This window comes from Prionailurus viverrinus, chromosome C1 (assembly GCF_022837055.1).
Source record: "Prionailurus viverrinus isolate Anna chromosome C1, UM_Priviv_1.0, whole genome shotgun sequence".
NCBI lineage: Eukaryota > Metazoa > Chordata > Mammalia > Carnivora > Felidae > Prionailurus > Prionailurus viverrinus.
The window spans coordinates 211,774,431-211,799,493 of record NC_062568.1 but is presented as its reverse complement, the minus strand read 5'-3'; the positions used below and the strand labels follow the sequence as shown (position 1 = coordinate 211,799,493).

At 55.4% G+C, this 25,063-nt stretch overlaps 1 long non-coding RNA gene across 1 annotated transcript; it reads left to right on the top strand.

Annotated features, from left to right (window-relative positions):
* Window positions 1–22,469: 22,469 nt before the first annotated feature.
* Window positions 22,470–24,900, top strand: LOC125173803 (uncharacterized). Its single transcript, XR_007155156.1, has 3 exons — window positions 22,470–22,550; window positions 23,027–23,195; window positions 24,349–24,900. It is a non-coding gene; the product is annotated as an uncharacterized LOC125173803 (long non-coding RNA).
* The last annotated feature ends 163 nt before the right edge of the window (window positions 24,901–25,063 follow it).

Here is a 25,063-nt window from a genome sequence, read left to right as displayed (position 1 = left end):
AGGAAAAGTCAGCTGCGGCATAAACGGCCGCCCACACCCCTGCTCCTCTGCTCTCCGGGGTCGGGAGGAGGACTTCCCTCCACTCCACGTGGTCTTGGGGGTGTTCTTACCCAAGAAGCCTAACTATTCAGCGACATCAACAGGAGTTGAGCACCTGCCGTGAGTCAGGCATGATGTAGGCACCAGCCCCGTGAGGATAAATTGCGTCCCTCTTTTCAAGGAGAACATGGTTTTGCAAAGAAAACAAATACACGTTGTGCTGTCATTTGTAAAGTGAGAAGGAAATGAAAAATACACCGTGGGGAAACAGAGCCGGGGGCGGGGGCAGGGCTAAAGCCGGTGCTGAGGAAGGCTTTTGGAGGAGTGGGATTAGGACCAGGTGTCAGAAGGGTATAAGGTGTGGGGGCAGGCGGGGGTGGGGAAGACAGGTTGGTAAGGGTTCTGGGGAGGGGGTAGTGAACAGGGCCAGCAGGAGACGCAGGTGGAAACATCATTCGGAGGCAGAAGGGGAACCTTGCACTGAACGTGGCACAAAGCCGGGTGGGCACCCCGAACACTGGCCCCAAACACCAGGCTGGGGTCGCTCGGCCGAGGAGGAGAAGGCAGCTGGACCGTGAGACCCGTCCTGGGTAGGGCCCCCATCTTCCCAGCACCAGGCTGTGAGAAGCCCTGAGCCAAGGCTGCCCGGAGGACAGAGCAGGCTCAGAAGGGGGCACGCGACATGGTACATTCATTCACCCCTTCATTAATTCATCAGCAACGTGGTGGGGCCCATGACACCTACATTGATTTACTGTAGAGGAATTTAACTACTGATGCTCAGTAAGGGAGTGAGAAGCTAGGGAGCATGCCTGTCTTGCAATGTACATGGGAAGGTGGAGCCTGCCCCCCACCCCATGAGAAGGCACAGTCTCCACCATCTCAAGGGTCGGGAGAGACTCTCGTGCTCGCAGACTCACGTTTTTCTTACATCGTGCTCCCTAAATGCATGCCAACTATTTTGTGTCAGTGCAAAACCACACACATGGGGCTTTATGTATGTCTTAGATTTTCCAGGGTGATCTTGACATTAGAGGCTCTCCTCTTGTGGGCAGGCCAGCTTGAGGCGTCCGTACTCAGCGGAGAAGTGCCCACCTTGTCCTGAGTGTGGCCCGCACGGTCTGGGACACCAGCCCCCCGTGAGGGCTCTGGCCACACCCACGAGGACGAAGCCATCCGGGGGGCTGATCGTGATCCTACAGTACCTATCAGCCAGCAGCCACCCCCTATGCCCTTTCCCTTCCGTGTCTTGTCCTCCATCACCCTGTGAAGGCAGGGGGACAAGTGGCCTTGGGCCATCTGGACAAGCTAGATGCAAATTGTGTCGCCAGGGACTTAGGGTCCAGGTTTTCAGGGTCCCCTCCATCCATCCGCCTCAGCACCTCGGCTTAGCCCAGAAGAGCAGGGCTCATCCGATCCCCGACCCACGACTACTACTGGGGTGCCAAGAAGTGCTTTCACGTCAGGAACAGACTCACGTCCCTTTAACTCTGGGGCTCTTCCCAGTGTCACCCCAGCAGGGAAGTCCCAGCCCCTCCACTCGTGGATGCACGTAAGACCAGCAAGCACGAAGCAGGTGCCTGAGGTGCCTGTGTTGCAGGTGCAAAACAGCATCGCTGTGCTGCTGAAGTACGTGTCTTAGAGGAACAGCAGGTGCTCCCCAAACCAAGGGGCTTCCCTCCCCCAGAGCCAGGCTTGGCTCCTCTCACTTCTCTGGGCACAGGATCCTCGAGATGCACCATTTGAAACACTTGCTCTGTCCTGGTTGGACAAGATCCATGGTTCTGCCATCCACATGCCCCAAGCGGGCTTTGAGTAAATCCTCTTAAGAAAAGGGAGCAGCGAGAGATGGGGGAGGGGGGCGAATCCTCAGCAAATGCCTTGACATTGGCTCACACCCTCGGAAAGCTCTCTTTTAAGCTGAGGATGGTGTGTGCCACTCATCCCATCCCCGAGCCGCACCGGGAAGCTGCCCGCTCGTGTGCAGACGACTGTGCTCTTGTGCAGACTGAGGGGGCTTGAGGGCTGGACTATCCCTGCTCCATCAGGCCTACCCGGACCCGCTCCCCGGTCACCTCCCCGTGTCTCGAAAGCTCAGGATCCCAGTCCTGGGGCAGGACCGCTGCAGAGCTCCAAGCCCGACGAGGTGGAGGGAACCTTTTCTCCTCACTCAGCTCCTGGGTGTTCCGGGAACGCGGGTCTTTCTCCCGGCCCAGAACCTTCTTGGCGGCTACCCCTGGGCCCCCAGACCGCTCTGTGGCTCACACTCTCAGCTGCTCCCTCGGTCTTTGCTCAGAGGGGGCCTCCCCATCACCCTAAACTTGGGAATTCTCCCAGGCCCACCCACCACCCACGCCCCTCGAGCACCTTCCCCCGATCTGTCCCCGACTTACACCGACTATTGCTGGCGGGACACGTGCAATGCTCACTTGGGTTCTTTGCTTGTTTCCTGTCTGGCGTCCCCCCTGGAGTGTGAGCTCCGGAAGGGCAGCCTGACCGTCCTTTGTCCTTGCCACTTCTCCCCCGCCCGCACATGGCCCGGTACACATCTGTTGGTGCGACAAACGGATTTCTGGTCTCTCTGGCCAGCACACCTCTGCTGGCCCTCCAGTTTCCTGCCGCCCTCGGCCCCAAGGCCACGGACTCTATGCTCACAGGTGGAGGGGGTGGCCAGCTTGGACCCAGCACATCCAGTCTCCACAGGGGCCTGCTGGTTCCTCTGTCTGGAGCTGATGGGAGAGCCTTCACAGGGACTTTGCAGAGCCTCACCATTCCTTCGCTCCTCAGTCATCTGGAAGAACCGCCCAGTCACCCAGACTCGATGCCCCACAGGGAGGCCAGGACAGGACAGAGAAAACCCCTCCCACTGCCCTGCAGGACGTCTACACTCAGTCGCTTGTGCAGCTGTCAGCTTTTAAAGCCAGAGCCTTTGGAGGTTGCATGGGGCAGAGGATGGTTTCATTTTTTCCTCGTGCCAGTACAATCACTGAGCACTAGGCATCTCCCCGGAGCTCACGGCAGAGCAGAGAGGCGGACAGGGACACAGCGGGTTGGGGAGCACGGGGCACTGAGAGTGCAGGCTGCCAGGGGAGGAGAGCCAGTAGACAGGTGGGCAGGGAGGGCTCCCTGGAGGAGGTGAGGTCTGAGCTGAGCGGGAAAGAGCAAGAGGGAGTTGGCCCTTGTCAGGTTCCCATGGCAAACACAATGGCTGAGAGCTGCACACTGACTCTGTCCCTGCCGGGAGGTCAGCAGTCTGAACTTGGGTGTGCACAGGGATGTCCTCCCCCCGGAGGCTCCAGGGGAGAATCCGTTCCGGCCTCATCCACCTGCTAGGGCCACATCCCCCTCGTTTCTTGGCTTGTGGGCTCCCTCCCTCCCCCAGCCAGCAGGGCGGCATCTTCTGGTGCGACGTGGGTCTCCTGCCTCCTGTTTGTAAGGACACCCCTGGTGTGTTTGGGCCCACATGATAGGTCAGGATAGTCTCCCCACATCAGGATCCTTAATTTAATCACAGCTGTGGAGGCCCGTTTTCCATACAGAGTAACATATCCACAGGTTCCGGGGATTAGGACGTGGGTCCCCTGGGGGACACCATCCAATCTGCTGCGGACTCCACCCTCGATCTCCCGTCCCGGGAGCGGCTATTGTTATTTCCAGAACATAGACGGATTATCCGCTGATCCCTCCCCTGGAGGAGCTTGTGAGCATCGCAGGAGATGGAATTCTTCGGGGGGCCCCCGGTGCTGATGTGTCATGGGGTGGGGGTCCTGGTCTGGCGTACTTGTGCGGGGGGGACCCAGCTTCCAGCTGCTCCCCTGCACACCCTTCCCTATCATTGTTCCCCCAGCCCAGTGAGACAAGAGCAGATGATAAGCAAACCCAAGCATTTGAAGAAAGGAAAAGACACAGGACAAAGACGTGTTAAAAGAATCCTAAGATGACGCATTTGGGGTACATCCACTGAACACAGAAGTGGGGGCCGCCTGGGTGCCCCAAGTGTCTTTGGAGACAGGCTCAGGGCATTGAGGGCAGCCAGGACCCTCGCTCAGCTCCCAGGGGAGCACAGCGGTGCTGGCCCGGAGACCCGGCCTCCCATGGAAGCTGGGGCGGGCTGTGTGCGAGCCTGAGCCCTCTAGTGGCAATGCCGGCCATCCAGGCGGCAGTGTGCCTCCCCCTCCAGCTGCTGTGTGCTCACCTGCTCCTGGTCACTTCTGCAAGGAGCCCCGGGCTGGGGTGGTGGGGAAAGCAGCCAGGAGTCCAGGGCAGACGCAGCTTTGGCACATTTTGGGTGAGACAGGGGCTCAGCCCATCCCCCAATCCCAGGAACCACATCTGGGCACTGGCACATGAATGGATCCCAGCCCAGGGCTGCCACAGCTCCTCGCTCCAGGCAGGGGCCCGGGCACGTGCAGAAATGGTGTGGCCTGAGCTCCATGGCTCTCTCCTGGTTCTGTCCCAGCTGGCAGGGGGCCTGAAGACACGTGGGGGCACACGGTCTCACTATGTGGCAAGATGTTCATTTAAGAATAAAACCAAGCAAAGCAAAATAAAACAGAAAAACTCACCAGTGGGTGCACATGCGGCCCCCGGTGTATTTTGGAATTTGGAGAATCATGGGCCAAGGTCTCTGGAATTACACTTTAAGAAACTTGTCCCTCTTTAACCCCAAATGTGCCCGTAATCCACACTAAAAGAAAAGGCAGCCTCGTTGGAGCGTGAGCCCTCCATGTGCTCGATCACTGCCCTGTCCCCGGCCCCCAGAAGAGGTGCACGCTGGGCCCTCAACGCAAATAGTTACGTCATGCGCTCCGGAGAAGACCACGGCTCTGCCAGGGCTCCAGAACATCCTGGAACTTGATGGTGGGAATCTTCGGGATCCGTGGGCCGTGTAACCTCTTTGCACCGAGAGCTTCTCTGGGCCCCGGGTTTCCCCTCTGCAAAATGGAACTCTCACTCACGAACACTTGCATTTGCAACAAGACGTACCAACTAGTTAAGAAATTACAGGTGCTAAGGGACGGAACATCAGCTGACATTGCCGAGTGAGCACCGTGACAGGTTGTTGCCGGGCAGACATTTTTCAGGCATTTATGGTGTCGGCTTCTCGGCGGGAGCAAGGCGGGCCTCACCTGGAGGGGCCGCCAAGGACCTTCCCCACGAGGACCGAGTGGGTTCCTTAAGGAGTGTGGAGGTGGCTGTCACCCACCCCTCCTCCCGTGTCACCTGCTGGAACATCAAATCCCAGGAATGTTGGAGTCTGTGCTGCAAGCAGCCGAGCACCACCGTCCCCGGTCTTGGGACTGTCACAGGTGGGGTCCATGCTGCATGCATTTCTATGGCCCCCTGCACCTGGAGAGGGGTCTGGGGCTGCTCCCACCTCAACACATGTGATCAGTGAAGGTTGCCAGACCATCCCCCCACAACTGGACATGCCAGCTGTCTGCCATAGGCTGAACCAGGCTGGGTCGGCCGTGGGGCGTGTGTTCAGAGGACGTGGGGGACGGACAGTCCTCAAGACAGATGCTGTGACAGGTCACAGGAAAGCCTTGAATCGGCCCAGATACACAGTTAAGAGAAAGTCTCCCCTGGAGGTGCTAACTGACCTTATTGTGGTGATCGTGGTGCCCTGAACCATTCATCATAGTGTCTCCACATCACGGGGCTTGGTTTCCTGACCTTTGGAACCTGTGCCTCAGGCCGCACCGAGCAAGCTGCCCTGCTCTGCAGCGCTGTGGCCAGTCCTGCCCTCCTCTCACCCCAGGGTGGTGCTGGGTCCCAGGACAGGGAGCCACTGTGTGCCCCGAGGGCTCCCCTCTTCTCTCGGGGGCATCAGAGCCCAGCAAACCCGCCAAGACAAGCCGGCTGGGCACAGAGCTGGCCCCGGGGGCATCGGAGGATGGACAAGTCCTCCACAGGCTCCAGAAGACCGAACCACAATCCACTGATACCGCCTGGGCTCTCCCCGAGCCTCACATAGGGTGTTCCACTCCTGGAGGAAACCCCCAGAGGGGTGCTGAAATCCGCCAGTGAGGGTATGTGTGTGAGCTTGCCCCTCCCAAGGGCACCGACAGCAAGGGGTGAGTCCCACACAGCCCTTTGCCTTTCCCTGCACGTGGGTATGGAGTCCCCCACGTGAGGAGCAGGCTGAGCTCCAGAGCAGTTTGGACCCCGGGAACACTGGCTGCAACACGCAGGGGGGCCTCACGTTAGCGAACAGGGTCCTTGGACCGTTGGCTACAATCACAGGGTTCATAAATAAAATCATGTTCTAGGTGCCCCAGGAGACGGATTACGTGAGGAAAGTTTGGAGCAAGTCCTGACCGATTCAGTAACAGCGTAAATGCCCCCCGCTCTGGTCCAGGCAACGGGACGCAGACAGCGACAGGGGCCCCTGAGAAGAGCTCCCAGACCCGCAGGAGGCAGGACACAGGTCCGCTCGCAGCCGGCGTCCAGGGGCTGGTGTTCGGGGGACACATACTCCTCACGAATTCAGCGCCCGGACGCCAGCAACTGCTTTCCTTCCAGACTCTCCAAAGGAGTGAAGTTTTGATTGTGTCGTCAGATTTCCTAAGTGATACCTAGTAAATTACGAGGTATTTACTTCCCTGTTAAATACCGGCTACTCAAATACTAGGTACACCTAGAGTAGGTGAGCCTAATACTTAAATGGCAGGCATTCAAATATCTAGCATTGAAATTGTTCCTCCCAGCTACTTACCTATCTAGTACCTAGGAAACTGCACATTACTGAGCAAGCGTAGTTCTAGGTAATACTCGAAAAGCAATAAATGTGGGTGCTTGATGCTTGGCTAGGCTCGCTTCTTAGCTGAGTGATTCACTTTCCCACGCCCGCCTCAAGGTCCCTAACTTCCAAATGCTAACAGAAGCCCAGTAAACCTTGGGTCACCCCCTTTTTGTTTTCTTTTTACCTGTGTCTGCCGTGGGTCTGCTGTGCCGTGTACAGAGACGGCAGAGACAGTTAGCTGAAGGCAGGGCTGTCCTGGGGGCTTTGGGACAAGGGGTGTGGTTGGGTATCCCCGGACAGGCAGCTGAGCCAGAGGAGTTTGTCTGAGGACAGCGGGGGTTGGACACACAGGGATTCTGCCCTGGGCATCGTTACGGCCGGCTGTGTGCCCTGGGCTAATGGCCTGATGTCTCTGAGCCTCGGTCTCCCCATCTGTAAAATAGGAACCGTGGACAGAGCAGGGTTGCAGCCAGGGGCCCCATAGCCTATTAGGAAGACGCATTGATGGCGGCATCTTGAGTGGGGCGGAGAGGCGGGTGTGTGCCTGTGGAGTCCACTGCCCCCCATTTACCTCATAAGCCCCGGGAGGTCAGTGTGTGGGCATCTCCAGTCCCCGGGGGGACATGTGCGAGTTGGGTGCACGTTGTGATCTAACTTTTCCACACACTAAGCATCAAGGTGGGGATGTACCCTGAAGCATCGGACCCAGAGCCTGCAAACACGCCTTTCTTTCCACGGTCCCCCTGGCCACACGCCTGCTCTGTCCGCCCTTCCTCCCTCTCCAGGCAGACCTCCGAGGTTCCCAGCCCGACCTTGGAGCCTGTGCTGCCCAGGCTTGTGCTGTGCCGGGTGGGGGGGCTCCCTGGCTCCCTGGCCCCCTGGAACCTAGGACTGTGACATTCATGACCTTTCTCAGCAAATGCGGGACCCGGCAGGAGGTGGGGGCCCGCCTGTCTGCGGAGGGACCACAGTCAGGGGGAAGGGCTGAGCATCACCCCTGCATCTCTGCCCCTGCTCCACTCCCCTCTTCCGTGCACAACAAGGCAGCTGTGAGGCTCCCAAGTCACTCTTGAACTCTGCAAGGTGGGGGCCCAGTGACCCCTTCAGTTCCGTCTTCCCTCCTGTCCCAGGGAACCAGCTCGCCTGGGCCTGCCTCCTTCTGTCCTGAAACAAATAGGTGAAGTTGTCCCCCCTCCTGCCATGCTTCTGATCGGCCAGGTCCCCCGACATGAATGGGGTGATTCCCATGTGTCCCCATTCCTCCCTGTCAGGTGAGGTGGCTGCTGGTGGCAATAGGCCATGGGGTGGGTGTCCCCATCAACACCGAGGGCGCCAAACAGAATCAGGTGTCAGTGAGGCCTTGTCTGTCCCCAGGGGCAAAAGCGGGGCCGGCAGTGTGTCTGTGGGACGGGCTCGCTCCTCCTCCCTGACCCCATCCAGCCTGGCATTTGGGGGGTACAGCTCAGGGTGGGTGTGCAGGCTGTGGGGGCCCCTCTCTGGCTCCTCCGCCGTCGGCCACGGTCCCCATGGGGCTGCTTTCTCCTGGCAGGCCTGGTGACACGGCTCTGCCTGAATGAGAGTGGTGGGCACACCCCACCCCCGTCCTCCCGCAGAGAGTTCTAGAATGCCCAGAATCATCTCACACTCTGAAAACAAGGGCTCCGAGACAGCCACAATGATAATCCTTGAGACAGCCGCATTTTCTACCTTACTTCCGCCAAAGAGTAGAATCCTCCTGGGACTCGGAGGCCATAAAGATGCCAGGAAAGAGCTCTTGTCCCGCACAGCAGGCGGCTCCCCGCCCTCGGCCTCCTGCCATTCCCCCTAAGGCCCTGGGCTTGGGGAAGATCGAGATCAGTTCCCCTTCCCCAGGACCCAGGGCGCCTCGCACAAAAGGCCCAGCCAGGCGCGTCACCGTCCTTTCGGAGCCGCCCCGACCCACCCGGTCCCTGTGGACACTTTCTCCTTCCGCCGCACAGCCTGCCCTTGTTTGTTTTCACACTTGTCAGCCGGCCAGGTTTCCAATTGTTCTCAGCAATCTTCTGTTTGAAGGAAAAGGCACTGCACCCCACGGTGTCATAAAAACCGGCGTATCAGCTGGCAAAACGCAATTCCTTTTAAAGCCCGAGAATTAAGATTTTCTAGATGGCTCCTGGCAGAGCCTTCGCAGATAAAGGCACACAGACGCGGGCAGCACAGGAACTTCTGCGGTGAAAGAGACTGACTGTGGGCCGGGGACAATGACGGTGGGCTGGAGCTGGCCTTCGGGGGGCCTTTGCCCAGAAGCTGAGGCCTAATCCCCTGTGAAAGGAGGGCCCGCCCCCTCGAAAACCTTGGACAGAGCGTGTCCCTTTTTTTTTTTTTTTTCAACGTTTATTTATTTTTGGGACAGAGAGAGACAGAGCATGAACGGGGGAGGGGCAGAGAGAGAGGGAGACACAGAATCGGAAACAGGCTCCAGGCTCCGAGCCATCAGCCCAGAGCCTGACGCGGGGCTCGAACTCACGGACCGCGAGATCGTGACCTGGCTAAAGTCGGACACTTAACCGACTGCGCCACCCAGGCGCCCCTGAGAGCGTGTCCCTTTTAATGGCACCTGCGTTCTGACAAATGGCAGAATATGGAGCAGGCCGGGTGGATTCCCTCAGCAAATTTTATTTTAAATAATTGAGTCATCTAATGATGATTACACAGGGCGCCTTGCTTGTGAGTTTCTACCAGCACTAGGGAGCCAAGGAGAGGTGGGGAGCCCTGCCCACACGGAGCACAGCCGAGGCGCGGCCACGAGCACGCTGCCAGGAGAGGCCCCCGTCGTCATCCCTCACCCAGAGAAAGGGGGAAATGGCCAACACAACCCCATCCAGAAAAGCCACACTTGTCTCCAGAGGGAGGTTTGGCAAGCCACCTCAGCCCATGTCTTGCCTTAGTCTCGGGGTCTGCAGCGCTCCAACAGGGCCAGGTGTCTGCGGGGGCAGAGGGCAGGAAGGGCCGTGCTATGCCAAGGCAAGACCCTGACTTCAGATTTATCTGTTCTCCGCTCCAGCAAGTTCAGGGACACCAAGAGCTTTGTGTCCTGTTGGCAGGATTATACGAATTGCTTTTCTGAGCAGAGGTCGGAAGTGTGGACCTCAAGTCTTGCAGGAATAGAGAGGGTTATGGTTTCCGGAAAAATCCCAGTCCTGCTTGGTGTCAGATGCGCCCATGAGACCCTGGGCCATCACCTGGTGAGTGGAATTTGGCTGCGGGGAGGAGACACCGGGCTTTCACCAGGGACGGCTCCCATATGCCGAGGACCCACCAGGGGCCACGTCGGCACCCTCCTCTGGAGGGGTTTGTCTTCACGTTTTTGAAAGTTCCATCATCTGCCATAGACAGAAAAGCATCAGAATTAATTGTTCAACTGCAGCTGTATTTGGGGGACATCCCCTTGGAATTTTCAGGTTTAGAGGAGTCACGTAAGAGAACATGAGGCAGCTTTGTTTTTTTTTTTTCAAATATGAAATTTATCGTCAAATTGGTTTCCATACAACACCCAGTGCTCATCCCAAAAGGTGCCCTCCTCAATACCCATCACCCACCCTCCCCTCCCTCCCAGCCTCCATCTGGCAGCTTTGGTTTTGAAGTTCGTTACTACACATGGGAAAGTCCAAGAATCGGCAAAATAACAGGTGTGTAGTTACATGGACAGAACACGTGTGTGTTGTGTTCGGTGCTTACATCAAAGCAGGGGTGAGGAAATGATTGGGCCAGTTGGACTCCCTTCTAACCTCAATTTAATGACTCTCAGGACTGTCTTGGAAAGAACCTAGGAATTTTGGGGTTCCTGCTTCCAGGCTGCAGTTTGTACCCCTTATCTGGAGCTCTAATGCAGCTAAGCGGGGTGCGGGGGGCAGCTCCAGCCATCCTGCCACATTTAGGGTAGCTTGTTTTTACACGCAGACTTTCTTTCTCAGAGAAGTTCTCGGTTCACAGAGAAATTGAGAAGAAGGCACAGAGGGTTCCCGTAACCCCCTGCCCCCTCCACATGCACCCCCAGCAGAGTGGCACCTCTGTTACAATCCACGCATCCGCACTGGCACGTGCCATCACCCAGAGGTCCCAGGTTACCTCATGGCGCACTCCCCGTGTGGCATTTTCTGGAGGTCTGGACAAATGTGCGATGATATGCATCCACCATGACAGTGTCCGACAGAGCAGTTTCACTGCCCTAAAAATCCTCTGTGCTCTGCCCATCATCCCTCCGCTCCCCCCACCCCCTACAACCACTGATCTTTTTACCATCCCCATAGTTTTTGCCTTTTCCAGAACGTCCTGCAGTTAGAATCCGTAGGTAGCCTTCAGACTGGCTCCTTTCAATTTCCGATACGTATTTAACATCCCCCCGCATCTTTTCACGGCTTCATAGCTCATCCCATTTTCCCTGCAGTATAATATTCCTCTGTCTGGATGGACCATGGTTTATTTACACATTCACCTCCTGGTGACCTCCTTCCCAGTTGCTTCCGACTTTTGACAATTATGAATGGAGCTTCCATCAACATTCACATGCAGGTTTTTGTGTGGACATGTTTTCTACTCATTGGGTAAATAACCAAGGGGAGTAATTACTAGATTATATGGTAAGAGTATGTTTACTTTAAAAAAAACAACATCCCACCAACCCGTCTTCCAAAGTGGCATTTCCAAATTTGCATTTTCCTGATGGCATCTGTAATCCGATCTTGTAATCTGATGCTTTGTTTTCTTATTGTTGGCTTCGAATGGCGCTTTGTATATTTTGGATCACAGTCCTTTATGATGAGACCCCGCGATGGGGGCCCAGTGACCTTGGTTACCAATGTTTTAAAAGAGCCTTCTGCCTGGACGCGAGTGCCGGCCAGGCCACTGGAAAGGAAGAAGTAGGGTGACAAGCCAGTGGCTCTTGGAGGACCCCACGGATTTACTGAGCCAGTGTCCAGAAGCCTCTCACTCTCACCGAGGACCTATGCCCCTGGGGGAGGCCCCTGAGCACCTGCCAGCGCCTCCCCCGACCTCGAGGCTGGGGAAACTCAAGCGTGGCTGCACAATAACTTACTCTGGGGAAGGACGGCGGCTGTGACTGATGTTTTGCGGCGGGTTAAGTGGATTCCAGGAAAGATTTCAGCTTCTCATCAACGGCAACCTGTCTGGCACGTGGTCAATTCCACCCTCACCACTGAGAACTAACCTTCTCAAGGTTGCTAAGGGATTCCGTCCTGCCGCATGCGAGGTACCCGTCTGTCTTCATTGGATTAGAGCTTTCGGCGCATCTTCTGGGCCCCCCTCCTCCCTGGAACCGCCACCCCCAACTTGCGTGCTCCCCTGGGCGCTGCCCAAACACTGCCCACTCTTCCCCAACCTGATCTTCAGCCCGATCTGCAAGGTCTCCACGGTGCCCCACCTCCTCTCCACCTACACGCCACCTGCACCCTTCCTGTGTGCACATCCGGCCGTATGGCTGTGAATAACCCTTAGCAGCCAATGGTCCCTGAGACTCTACCTCGTCCCCGTGGCTCCAGACGGCACATCCAACTGCTTGCTTGACTTGTCCGCTTGAAAACATACCCGGCGTCTCGAGCTCAACAAGCCCAGACAGGGGCCGGCTTTCTCCCGAACCCTAGAGCCCTCCTCTGCCCATCTTTCCCGGGCTGGTCCCTTCTCCATAAGCCGCCTCCGTGGTGGGTTTTGTTAACTTGTCTTTAATGTGAGTCGGGTCCATCACTCTCCTCGTTAAAACACTCTGAGTGCTTGGAAGAAAACCTAAACCCTGAGGTGTGGCCGACCTGACCCCTGTGGACTGTTCTCTGTCCCTTCCCCAGGGCACTGGCCTCCGGGCGTTTCGGGCTCCGTGGGGAGAGGGGCTTCAACACCGGCCTCTTAAGGAAACTCTCTCAGAAGCAGCATTTTGCTCTGACGCCCGTGTGTTAGTTCAGCCACGTCAGCAAAGTACCACAGATGCGTTGGCTTAAATATCAGAATTATCCTTTGTCACAGCCTGGAGGCCAGAAGTCCAAAATCTAGGTGTTGGGGGGACTGCTCTCCTTGGAAACTCCGAGGGAGGATCTTCCCTGCCTTTCTCAGCCTCTGGGGGCTCTCGGAGCCTCTGCAGCTCATGGGGCTTCTCCACGATACGTGTCTGTCGTGGAACTTCCCCTGCCTCTCTCCCAGAAAGACGCACATGATCGCGTTTTGGGTCCACTTGAATGATTGGGGGTGACCCCCCCTCTCAGGGTCCTTGTTCCAGAGGTGGTCACATGGCACTGGGGACTGGGATGAGGTCACATCTTTGGGGCCACCTTGGGGGCCCTACTCTCCTTTACGGGCACGAACATAAAGGAATCCCTTCCCGTGGGGATAAAGGGGAGGGTCCGTGCATATCTTACAGCCGTTTTTAGTGGGGTGACATTTGAGGCAGGTTTTCGCCTGTTGCAGGGACACCCTCCATATGAAAAGGTGAGAGCCTGGCATTTGTTGAGCGGATAACACTTCCATCCTCCAGGGCAGAGGGGAGCCAGCGTGCAAGCAGAAGGGAGGCGGCAGGTGCAGCCACCTGAAGAGGAGATCCTTCCCCAGACGGGACGAACTGGACTGGAAGACCTGGGGGGCAGGGGTGGGGCAAGCAAGCAGCCTCTGGATGGAAATCACGAGAAGCTTCCGTGGCGAGGAAATGCAGCTGTGGGTCCTCTTTTTCATCTGGATCAGGACCCCTCCCCTCCTCCAAGGACAATTGCCTCCAGGTGCCCCCCTTGAGTGGGGCAGCTGGGGAAAGAGGAAGGGGGTGCCCTTGCCAGAGACCTTCCTGGATGGGCTCCCCGGCTGCCCTGCTGCCCCCTTCCCGGTGTGCTTGTCCGTGTGCCACTCAGGGTTCCGCTGTCTTGGGACTCGGGGCCCCTCAGTGCCCCTCCAGGTCCAGCTGCACTTTGCCCAGATTGTCCTTAGGGGAAAAGCCTACATTAGAGACAGTAAGAATAAAGGTCAGTGTATCCTGCCCCGGGGGTAAGAGGGAGCAGACCCTCAACAGCCCAGAGGCAGATCCATTCTGCCCCCCAAAGCAGGGAGGAGGTGAACACTCCCTTCCCTTTTTCTTGCTGGAAAAGCGAAATGCAGATTACGTCCTCTGGGAAGCACTTCCTGGTATTAAGATTTTTGGGTCACGTTCTAGAGCACGCAGCGAAGGTGGAAGGTTGTACGGATGGCGAACTGGGGATTAACCAGGCGAGTGTTCATTCTGCCTCAGACCTTCTGTGGAACCACAGCTCAGGCCGTGGCCACACTGGGCCTCTTTTCCTTTAAAACTCAAGAAAAAAAAAAGCATGAGTTTTAGAAACAGACAGACACACATTCCAACACTACCCAGTGGTGTGATTATGGAAAGTTATTTAACTACCGTGTTTCCTGAGCTGAAAGAAATGGGGGTTCCTTACCAGGTCGTTATGAACGCAGACTTTGAAAGCACAGAGTCCGAACTCCTGGCCACAAGCCCTGAAACAGGGTGGTCTTTCCTCCTCTCCCCAGTGAAAGAGAAAAAGGGAAGGTGAGCCGTCAGTGAGGGGTGGTCCCGTGCGCTCTGCACCCAGGAGTTAAACGTCTTCTTCCCCGTCAATAGGAACACAACTTCTATGAATGAACTTTAGTGATTGAACTTGGAGGGAACATGTAGCCCATGAAAGTGTTGCTCAGAAAGAACGTATTTCCCCCGGTCATTTAAGGTGAGGTGTTGGAAGGTCTTATTTTAAAGGTGACCCTCTAAATACAGCTTTTGATAATCAGACCAGACAGAAAGGCTGGAGCCATCGGCGGATTCTCACCGTGGCTCTTCCAGAAGTATCGTTTCTTTCTCCCGCCGTACTCAGCATTTTGAACGCAGGGCCTTATTCGGTCACTGTTGGGGATTCTGCGGGTGCCTGGGGTCGGTGGCACCTGGCTGTGTGCCAGTAACACAGCTGGAGCACATGTCCTTTGGGGAAGTCACACACACATCCTTGCTCCTGCCCCGTGATGCCCTTTCTTTCCTTCCAGAGCCTGTCAGTTGGAAACCCTCTGTTACACGGACCCCACTTTGCACTGGCCACGGTGAGCTCCTGACCCGATGGTCCAGATCTGGAAAAGCCTCAACGCCCTGCGGCTCAGTGGCACTTTGCAGCCGGCTCCCTGTGGCTGCTCTAATGGAGCACCACCCCCTGGGTGACTTCAGTGACAGGTGTTTATTGTCCCAGGGTGCCAGCTGCTGTAAGTCTGAAATGAGAGTGTTGGCAGGGCTATGCTGTCTCTGGAAACTCTAGGGAAGGGTCCGTCCCTGCTTCCCTCTGGCTTCTAGGGGCTTCTAGTAATCCTTGGTTTTCCTCGGCTTGCAGATACATCTTCCCAAGCTCTGTCTGTTTGTCCAGTGCCCCCCCTCTGTCTGTGTCCATGTGCCTTCTCTTCTTAGGAGGACACCAGTCATGTCGGATCCAGTGTGACCTCACTTAGCTAATCGGGTCTGCAAAACCCTCACATTCACAGGTTCCAGGAGGGTGTGGATTTGGGGGCACACGATTCAGCCCCAACACCCTCCCGTGCCTGAGTTCTCTGAGTGTCCCCTGGTCATCACAGAATGACTGCCCTGCCAGTGGCCACAAGGCTTGGCTCTTTCTTAGCTCAGCTCAGGGGAGACGCTGGAGTCTGGTCTCTGTCCCACCTTTCCTGGGAGGTCACTGGGACCAGGCCAGCTTCACTCTTGTGCGTTCCCGTGAAAAGATCCCACAGGACCCCTGAAAGAGCATGGGGTGGGACCTTCCCAAGGAAACAAGGGTCCCTTCCCTAAGAGGGAAGTGGAGGGTGGGAGCAAAAATCAGGTGCCCGCTGGAGGGAGGGAGGCACCTTGGAAATACCCAGCGCGGCCGAGAAAGGAGGTCTCAGGGGCTGCTAGGGTGAAGAGGAGGCCCCCCACTGCCGCTGGGCCTGATAGCACCCACCGAAAGGTGCTCAACACGCTGACTTATTTGTTTCTTTGTTTGTTTGTTTATTATAATTTATTGTCAAGTTAGCTAACAGGCAGTGGATATAGTGTGCTCTTGGGTTTGGGGGTAGATTCCCATGATTCATCACTTACGTACAACACCCGGGGCTCATCCCAGCAGGTGCCCTCCTCCATGCCCATCCCCCACTTCCCTTCTCCGCTCCCCCCCACCCCTCAGTTTGTTCTCTGTATTCAAGAGTCTTACGGTTTGCTGCCCTCCCTGTTTGTAACACTTTTTTCCCCCTTCTCTCCCCCCACGGTCTTCTGCTAAGTTTCTCGAGTTCCACACAGGAGTGAAATGATTTAAGTGGCGATTAGGAGGGTTTCTGCCAGCGAGACAACAAAGGGTCCTAGAGACCCCGGGCCCCTCTCGCCTCATCCCCAGGGGCGATCAGGGCCCCCCCCCCTCCCCCCCGCCCCGGCTTTGTTTTCCGAAAGGCCTTTTTTTCATTAACTGGCTTTGTTCCCTTCACCATCTGGGGTGCTTTTGCTTGTTTTCAGGTAAATAAAAATCCTCAGCAATCAAGTCTCGTTTCACCACTTTCAGTTAGGAGAGGAAGCCGCGAGGGTGGGAAGGTGGGTAAAGGTGGGTAGTTGCCCGCATGGAACCGGGGCGGGGACCCCTCTCTGTTCCTGCCTCCGGCTCCCTGTGGCCCGACCAGGTGGGTCAGACCCCAGAAAGGTCCCCAGGCCAGCTGTGGAGCCTGCATGCAGCAACCCCCCCCCCCCCCCCCCCCCCGCACCCAGGAACTGGTGGGCTGCCTGCCCCTCCCCTCGCCCCGCCCCTGCCTCTGCTCCCCTCTGCCCAACGATCCCTCAGCTCTGGGGATCAGCTCACAATGACAGCCCTGCTTTGACCCTGTGCCCAGCAGGGTCCCTGGGTGCTCCCAGGCTCCCGGAGGGTGTGCTTTGCGGAAGGACAGGCTAGGGGTATCAGACTCCCTTCCAGACCCCGGTTGCTCACCAGGAAGGACGCCCCTGAGAACGAGGGGAGCTCACGAGCAGAGCAAGTAAGGCTGCGTCGAGGTCAATCCCATCCCCCAGGTGCCCTATAAGGGGGGGGGTGGTGCTGTGAGGTCCAGGTGACGGAGACTCAGTAGGGGTCAGGGCTGGAACCTCTCCTCCGAGGGTCTCTCCCCCTGGCCCCCGTTCCCCACCCCAGGGCCTCCGCCACTCCCTGTGGTGGCTCCGAGGTGTCTGCACAGGTCCCGCACGATGGAACACGGACCGCGTCACCTGTCAGCAACACTCGTCCCTGCTCGGTGACGACCTCATCATCTGCAAGGGTCGTCCTGTAAATAAACAGGCAGAGTGCTGAACCCAGGGGGGGAGGAGGGGGAGGGCCGCTAAGTGGAAACAAGAATTGTCAGGTGCCCAAGTGGGGGCAGTAAATGAACAGTCTCGCTGTAAATCTGGTTTATGCTTTGCACTTTACATGTAATTGTTAGATTGCTCCAAACATAAGTAACCGATAAAATGAATAATGATCCAATTTGCCTCATCCCTGACTCGGTTGGAACCAAGAGCTGACATAGACACTGTCGCTTTCATATTCGGCATTTGGCAGCAACAGAGAAAAGGCTTTTATTGCACTTGGTTTGGGATCCGCTGCAATGAAGGGGAGTTGGTCGGGAGTCAGCCCGAGGCTCCGAGTGCACCCTCCTCGGGGCCCCGAGCCTGCGGCCTGGGAATGGCCCCTTTGCCCCCTGTTCTTCATCCTGCATCAGGCCGGCCCTCCACACCGACCCCCTACCTTGCCCTGATTTCTGCTGAACCCTTGCCCGCTCGCCTCCTGCACGGTAGCTGGATCTGACCCTGATCTGACCTGACCTGATCTGACCTGCACCCACCAGAAGAGCCCCAGACCTGGAGTCTCACTGATAGGTGCACACACAGCCACCCGGCCTCCTCGAGGGCTTGGCCTCCGGCCATGGTGGCCTTCCTCCCCTTCCTGGGCCGTCCTACATGTGGGGCTCGCATGGGTGTTTTGGGGGTGCTGTGGAGCTCGTGGGGTGTCCCAGAGCCCATGAGACCTGGTTGGTTTCTTTTAAAAACTTTTTTTAATGTTTATTTATTTACTTTTTGAGAGAGAGGGACAGAGTGCAAGCAGGGGGTAGGGGCAGGGGGCAGAGAGAGGGGGAGACACAGAATCAGAAACAGGCTCCAGACTCCGAGCTGTCAGCACAGAGCCCGACGCGGGGCTTGAACTCACGGACCTTCACATCATGACCTGAGCCGAAGTCAGACGCTCAACCGACAGAGCCACCCAGGCGCCCCGCCAGCGGGACCTGGCTGTCTGGAGGCCCCACACCACACACGTCACGTCCCGCACCTGCAGTAGAGGATCGACAACCAGCCCCCAGAGTCATGGCGGGGATGAGGTTGGGCAAAGTGTGTGCAGGGCCTGGGGGGCCACGTTTATTTGAGGGGGTCTGAATAAAATCTTACCCCCCTCACTGTGGCTTTTCCAAGCGGTCTTCCTACTTCCACGTGAGCTCAGAGCCGGCCCGAGGGACACGCACGCACTTGCCACTGAATGTGATGTGCAGGTGACTCTCCCGCCAGGGTTTCAAAGGTGAGGAGCACAGTTACTGGCCTCACTTCTCCAGGAAGAGAGGACCACGCGGCAGGTGCTCCAGATTTCAGAATGCACCTGCTGCGGGAGGCTGGGGGTGGGGGGAGGGGGATCCTTAGGACTTGGCCCCAGAGCTGGCTCTTCAAGAGAATCTGGGCAGGACAGAAAGCGCTGGAGCGTGGATGGGGAGGGTGGGCTTTGGGGGCAAAGGGGACAAGGTGTGCAAAGACCCCCAGGTAAGAAACCACGGGCTGTGGGGCAACATGGCAGGGACTCCCTGCAGGGAGGAGCTGAGCGGGCGGGGAGGGTGGACAGCACTGTGGAAGGCTCTGCTCTGTGTGCTGCAGAGGTACTGGGCCTCCACATCTGGGCACTGGGGAGCCACAGTGAGGCTAGAGAGAGAACAGACACACGTGCAGACTGGGCCCCGAAGACGGGAGCTTTGCAGGGGCAGTGGGAGGCGGGGAGGCTGCAGAAGTGAGTCAGGGGAGAGCCGATGAGCCCTGAACACAGGGCAAAGGTAGGAGTGAGGACCAGGGAGAGATCTAGACTGAAAAACCTGCAGACGTAGTCACTGAAAGTCAGCAGTGGTGACGAGAAATGGGCAACACACACAGATACCCTTTCCTTAATGCGATGGGGTGATGGGTCTTGCATATACAGCTGGCAACTACGCAGACACACGCAGGCGAACGTACAGCCATTCATCCGCTCCTCCAGTGCTCAGGTTCGGGGCATATTTGCGACCTTACTCGATCCCAGGAACTTGGAAGGTGAAGGCATAGCCCGTGGGCCCCAGAACATCCTGTTCTAGCTGAGGAAGCATAAGCAGACAGGTGTCCCCAGGCCCCGCAGTGAGCTCTGGTCACACCCCTGGCTGGATCTATTGGGGTGCAGAAGGGGGTCCTGCTCCCTGTGGGGCAGGGATCTGGGAGGAAGCCACCAGCCAGGCCAGGGAGCTGCAGGCATTTCCCCTGGAGGGAGGGAGTGACAGGGGGCGCATGAGAAGTGGGCAGCGTGGCGCTGGCTTGTACTGCACAAGGTGAAGGGAGCCTGGGCGCCCCGGGGGGAGGCATTCTCCCGGGGGGCTGGCCGCAGGTCCTGGGGGCTCCAGCGGCTAGCGTGGATATGGACCTGAGTCACCCCCCCAGGCGGTGGAACAAAATCTCCCCAAGACCCTTCCGGCCACAGTGCTCCTGGCTCTCCCAGTGTTGTGCCGGAGGGACAGAGCTGCTACATGTCACCAAGACCCAGAGCAGTCCCCACCCCCTGCTCCCCCAGACCCTGTGTCAGAAAAGGGCCCATATTCTGCCCCCAGGGCTCTGCATCCCCCCACGCCTGTCTGTGCAGGAAGCCGCCAGAAGGCTCTTTGGATTGGCTCGTTTCGGTGGGGCTCGTTATTTTTACAGGGAACAATTTCTAACAATTTTCCTTGTCACTCAGGGTGGTTGTTACTAGCTGAGTTCCTCGGGCCGTTATAAATACATTATCAGACACTTTCAACAAGCCCTTGCGAGGTAAAAATAATTCCTTGGTATTTGCATCGCGGGGTACACATGTGAGAGTGAGTTCCGGGGAAACGTTCACTGTTCTGCACGGCCTCTTCCCAAGGGGTAGGGGGTGGGGGCCTGAGCCCCGAGAGGCTGGGTGCAGGGGACAGGGGCTCAGAAAGCCAGAAGTGTGAGCGCCACGCCCCCCCCCCCCCCGCATTCCCTGTCCCCTTTGTGGTCACAGATCCTTGCAGGAATTGAGCAAAGTGACATGGAGCCCCTGAGATGGGACAGGGCTCCCATGTTGTCAAGAGTTTGAGACACGAGGGCGGTGGCCCCTGTATCCCTTAGAATCTCCTCGGGACTTCCAAGCAGGCAGACTGTCACAGGCAGACCTGCTGTCTTTGGGCCTCTGGGAACCAGGCCAGGGAACACTCCCCGGTGATTGTGAAGCTCCGTGAAGGATGAGACGCACTCAGGATGTGCACCCCCACATCTCCATCAGACGCAGCCAGGAGGCAGAGGCAGAGAAGCGAGCCTCCAAGTCCCCTTCCGGCACCTTCTAGCTGGGTGGTGTGGGTGAGCCTGTTCTGTCCTCCGTAACGTGGGCGTGGCAAGGGTCCCCACTTCCCATGTGGGATTGCTGTGACATTCAGTTTGTAAAACCGCCCTTCCCAGGCCCTCATAATCATGGCGTTCTGATTAATCACAATAGAAGAGAATGCAGATGCACACTGCTCTCCGTTGTGATGCGAGCAGCCAGGTCCTTCGCGCTGAGGCTCACTTGTCTTGTGTGTTTTGGTTTGTGTCAGGTGCCTGGAGTACCGAGGGCAGCACCCCACAGGGACATCGGGCTTATCATCAAAAAAATTTTTTTAATGTTTTATTTAATCTTGAGAGAGAGAGAGAGAGAGAGAGAGAGTGGGGAAATAGAGGGAGAGAGGGACACAGAATCCGAAGCAGGCCCCAGGCTCCGAGCTGTCAGCACGGTGGAGCCCGACCCGAGGCTCAAACCCATGAGCCGTGAGATCATGACCTGAGCTGAAGTCGGACGCTCAACCAATGCTCAGCCACCCAGGTGAACATGGGGCTTATCTTCATGGACTAGTGCCACAAGGGCTAAGGGCCGTGGGAAGGGGCTGGAGGAGGGGGACATGTAGGTATAGTGGGGACCTGGCTCTCTCTTGGAGTGTCCAGGGAGAAGGGCTTTCAGGGAGAGCATAGAAGCCCATCTCCATCGGAGCTGGTCACAAGCCTGTCTCAAGAAGGGAGGCTACACAACGGAATACTACTTGGCAACAAGAAAGAATGAAATCCTGCCATTTGCAATGACGTGGATGGAACTGGAGGGTATTATGCTGAGTGAAATAAGGCAGTCAGAGAAAGACAGGTATCCTCTGTTCTCAGACATAGGTGGAGTTTGAGAAACTTAACCGAAGACCTTGGGGAAAGGGAAGGGAAAAAATCGTTACAAACTGAGAGGGAATCAAACCCTAAGAGACTCTTAAATACAGAGGACAAACTGAGGGCTGATGGGGGGGTGGCGGGGGGAGAGCGGAAAATGGGTGATGGGCACCGAGGAAGGCATCTGTTGGAATGAGCACTAGGTGTTGTGTGTGAGCGATGAATCATGGGAATTTACTCCCAAAGCCAAGAGCACACTGCCTACGCTGTGTATTAGCCAACTTGACAATAAATTATGTTTAAAAAATGACAAAGGGAGGCTACAGGGAGTTTGGGCAGGGAGGGGTAGACAGGTAGGACACCTGGCAGACAGGTGGGGCAGAGCAGGACACCTCGACAGAATTGTCTGTGGAATTTGGACCCCCCCACGGTGATGGAATCCTACACCGATGGAAGCTGATCTCCATCCTCAATCACCACCGACCGTGTTTTCGTTTATTCAGTGCCAGCTCTATGCCCAACGCTCTGCCAACACCTTAACTCATGGCATCTCTCAACAACCCTTCAACTCCATTCCATGGATGGAGGGCGACGTTTGGAGAGTTTGAGCACCTACCCAAGTTATGGTGCACAGCTGGCCTGTGACTAAGCCAGGGCCCAGACCCAGATCCTTGTGAGTTCAGACAAGAAGAAGACTGGTTACCTAGGAGTGGGGGATTAACTGCAAAGGGGCACAAAGAAGGTTCCAGAATGATGGAAATGTTCCATCTTTTGCTTGGGTGTTGGCCATATGGGTGTACACGTATGTCAAAGCTTAGTGAACTATATGCCTCAGATCTTTTTTTTTTAATGTTTATTTATTTTTGAAGGAGAGAGAGACAGAGTGTGAGTGGGGCAGGGGCAGAGACAGAAAGAAAGACACAGGAACTGAAGAAGCTCCTGGCTCTGAGCTGTCAGCACAGAGCCCGACGCGGGGCTCGAACTCACAAGCCATGAGATCATGACCTGAACCGAAGTCAGATGCTTAAGTGACTGTGCCACCCAGGCGCCCCAATGCCTCAGATCTTTGCGTGTCACGGTGTTGTGTTGTACATCATCCCTTGATTGAAAACCAGCAACAGAACAGGTCTCAGATTGCCCGCATCACAATGAAATAAGCTTCCGGAAGATTCTGAAGTCTGAAAACCTGTGCGGCAGACATACAGGCTGAGCGTTCAGTCTCCATCCAAACTGGGGCACTAGAGGTGGGGCAGAAGAGGCGGGCACTAAAAATAATTACAGGTGTGTATTTTTGAAGTATTTCCTTTGGCTAAGTGGGTTTTATTATATTCGTAGACCCATTGGAATTTTTTTTTATTTTTTTTAACGTTTATTTATTTTTGAGACAGAGAGAGACAGAGCATGAACGGGGGAGGGGCAGAGAGAGAGGGAGACACAGAATCGGAAACAGGCTCCAGGCTCTGAGCTATCAGCCCAGAGCCCGACGCGGGGCTCGAACTCACAGACCGCGAGATTGTGACCTGAGCTGAAGTCGGACGCTTAACCGACTGCGCCACCCAGGCGCCCCGGAATTTTTTTTTAAAGAGTAGCATTTTTCATTAGAATGTTAGCATTAAAAATTTTTCCATAAAACTGCTTGTGTCCTCCCTCAAAACTGTAATTTTTTTGGTTAGTACATTTGAAATTGTTGACACTTTAAGATGTCTCCTCTCTGTCAGACCATAACATTTTTAATTGAGATGATTTTCTCTCTGCAGGTGCAGGGGTACCTGGTAAGCTCAGAGCAAATTCAGCTCTACAGAGAATATGTTCATGACTAGTTTTTCTCCACATTGAAACATGTAAATATTTCACCCAAATGCATTTATGGAGTCTGGCTTCTTGTTTCTGTCCTGAGAAGCTTTCTTTGGCAAATACTCCGACGAGGTAAGAACTCATCAGATAAGTTACCTGTTTTGACGTTGTTCTCATACATGATTCTCTCTAACATTTCTTTATGTTTAGATGCAGCGAACTTGAAGATATTTTTATTTTGTTCTGTTCCAGTACAAAATACTAATTTGCTTAATGAAAATTAGGGCTTCATTAAAAGATGCTGTCTACTAGTTGAGCTATTATTCCAAAGCACAATCATATCATTTCTTTCTTTTTTTTTAATTTTGAGGGGGGAGGGGCAGAGGACGTGGGGGACAGAGAGAGGGGAGGGGCAGAGGACGTGGGGGACAGAGAGAGAGAATCTCAAGCAGGCTCCGTGCTCAGCATGGGGCTCCAACCCACGCCCCTGGGATCATGACCTGAGCCGAAATCAAGAGTCGGACGCTCAACCGACCAAGCCACCCAGGTGCCCCAGTCATATAATTTCTAAGCCAAATCCTATATGCTGTCAGGACTTGTTTCATTTGTCACCCCCTCAACCTTGTATTGGATAAATATAGTGTCTTCCTGTTTGCAAGCTTGCTTTCAATAACTATAATTTCCTCAAAGGCTCCAAAGCTGGAGTTTCTGTTGGCTATTGTCATTGTCGTTAAATTGTCTGATGCAACCAAAACACTCAGAGGGTTTATTTACAAAAGTTTCAGGCCACCACAGGACACTCAGATGCATTTACAAAGCTCTCCAAAAGCTCAAGTGTTCCTACAACCTTCCTCATGGCGGGCAGCAAGGCACAAACTACCACATGGAAGGTTTTATTTTTTTTTAATTCATTTTAATTCAGTATCTTCTTGCTATAACAGGTCGCTCTTTAGTTACTTTAACTGAGTGCACATAAATATTTGTAAATTTGTCCGCAACACTGACATGATTTGATCTGTGACAACTTACGTGATCTGATGGTTAGATCGGCTCACCGCGTTGGGCACAATTTTGAATTGTGTGTTCTCCACAACCTGCTCTTCCTTCAGATATCTGCTCCACACGTCTTTTTACTATAAGAACACGGCTTTTGTGAGGAAGCTTCCATCGCATACACATGCGTATTATCACCACCATAAAACAAGTAGCTTTATCTGCAGGGGGGGAGCTTCCTCAGTGAATTTGCTAGTGCTTGTAAGAATCTCAGGTGCTTTGCCTCCAACAGGATAAAATTGTGAAAGTGGTATTTCTAGGTCATAAATTGGACTGAAAACATCGAACCTTTCTTGGAGTTCACCGATTTCCCGTCTGGAGTATCTGAGGACATGGGTTAAGATTGGCTCCCTTTACCAGTTTGCCAAATCCTTCTTCTGCTGGTGGCACTGACGTATTAACAGCTAACGGCTGGCCTTTCACACGTGCACAAGAAAAATTAGAATCTGAAATGAGCCGGTTGGGTTTGGAAGGATGGAGGGTAAGCTAAAAGAAAAGTCATGCCTCCAGGTGAGATGTGCAAGAGACCTTCTGCAGCCTCACGTGGTAAAATCCTGTCTTTGGGCAAAGCCTCCTTCAAGGGACCACTGATGTTGGAGGCAGAAGCTTCTGTGTGATCCGTGTCCTTGCGAGGGCCTGCGGACAACATGAATGAGCATTTTGTGCCAACTATAGCTTCCGCGTAATTGTAATGACCTCAAGAAATTCAAACGCTTGGTTTTCGATAAATGTGTACTTTCATTATTTTAGCTCATTGCTGCCAAAGGGCTTTATTGCAAAATATTAAAAGCATTAGCAAACAATAAAATGAGCACTTGGTTGTGTCTTTATCCCTGCAATAAAGAAAGGACCGTTTGTAGCGAGAGTGTGCCTGCTGCTCGCGGTCTGATGCCCTACGGCAGGATGGCTGGCCTCGGCCTTCATCAGGTTTCACATACGTTCGGCGT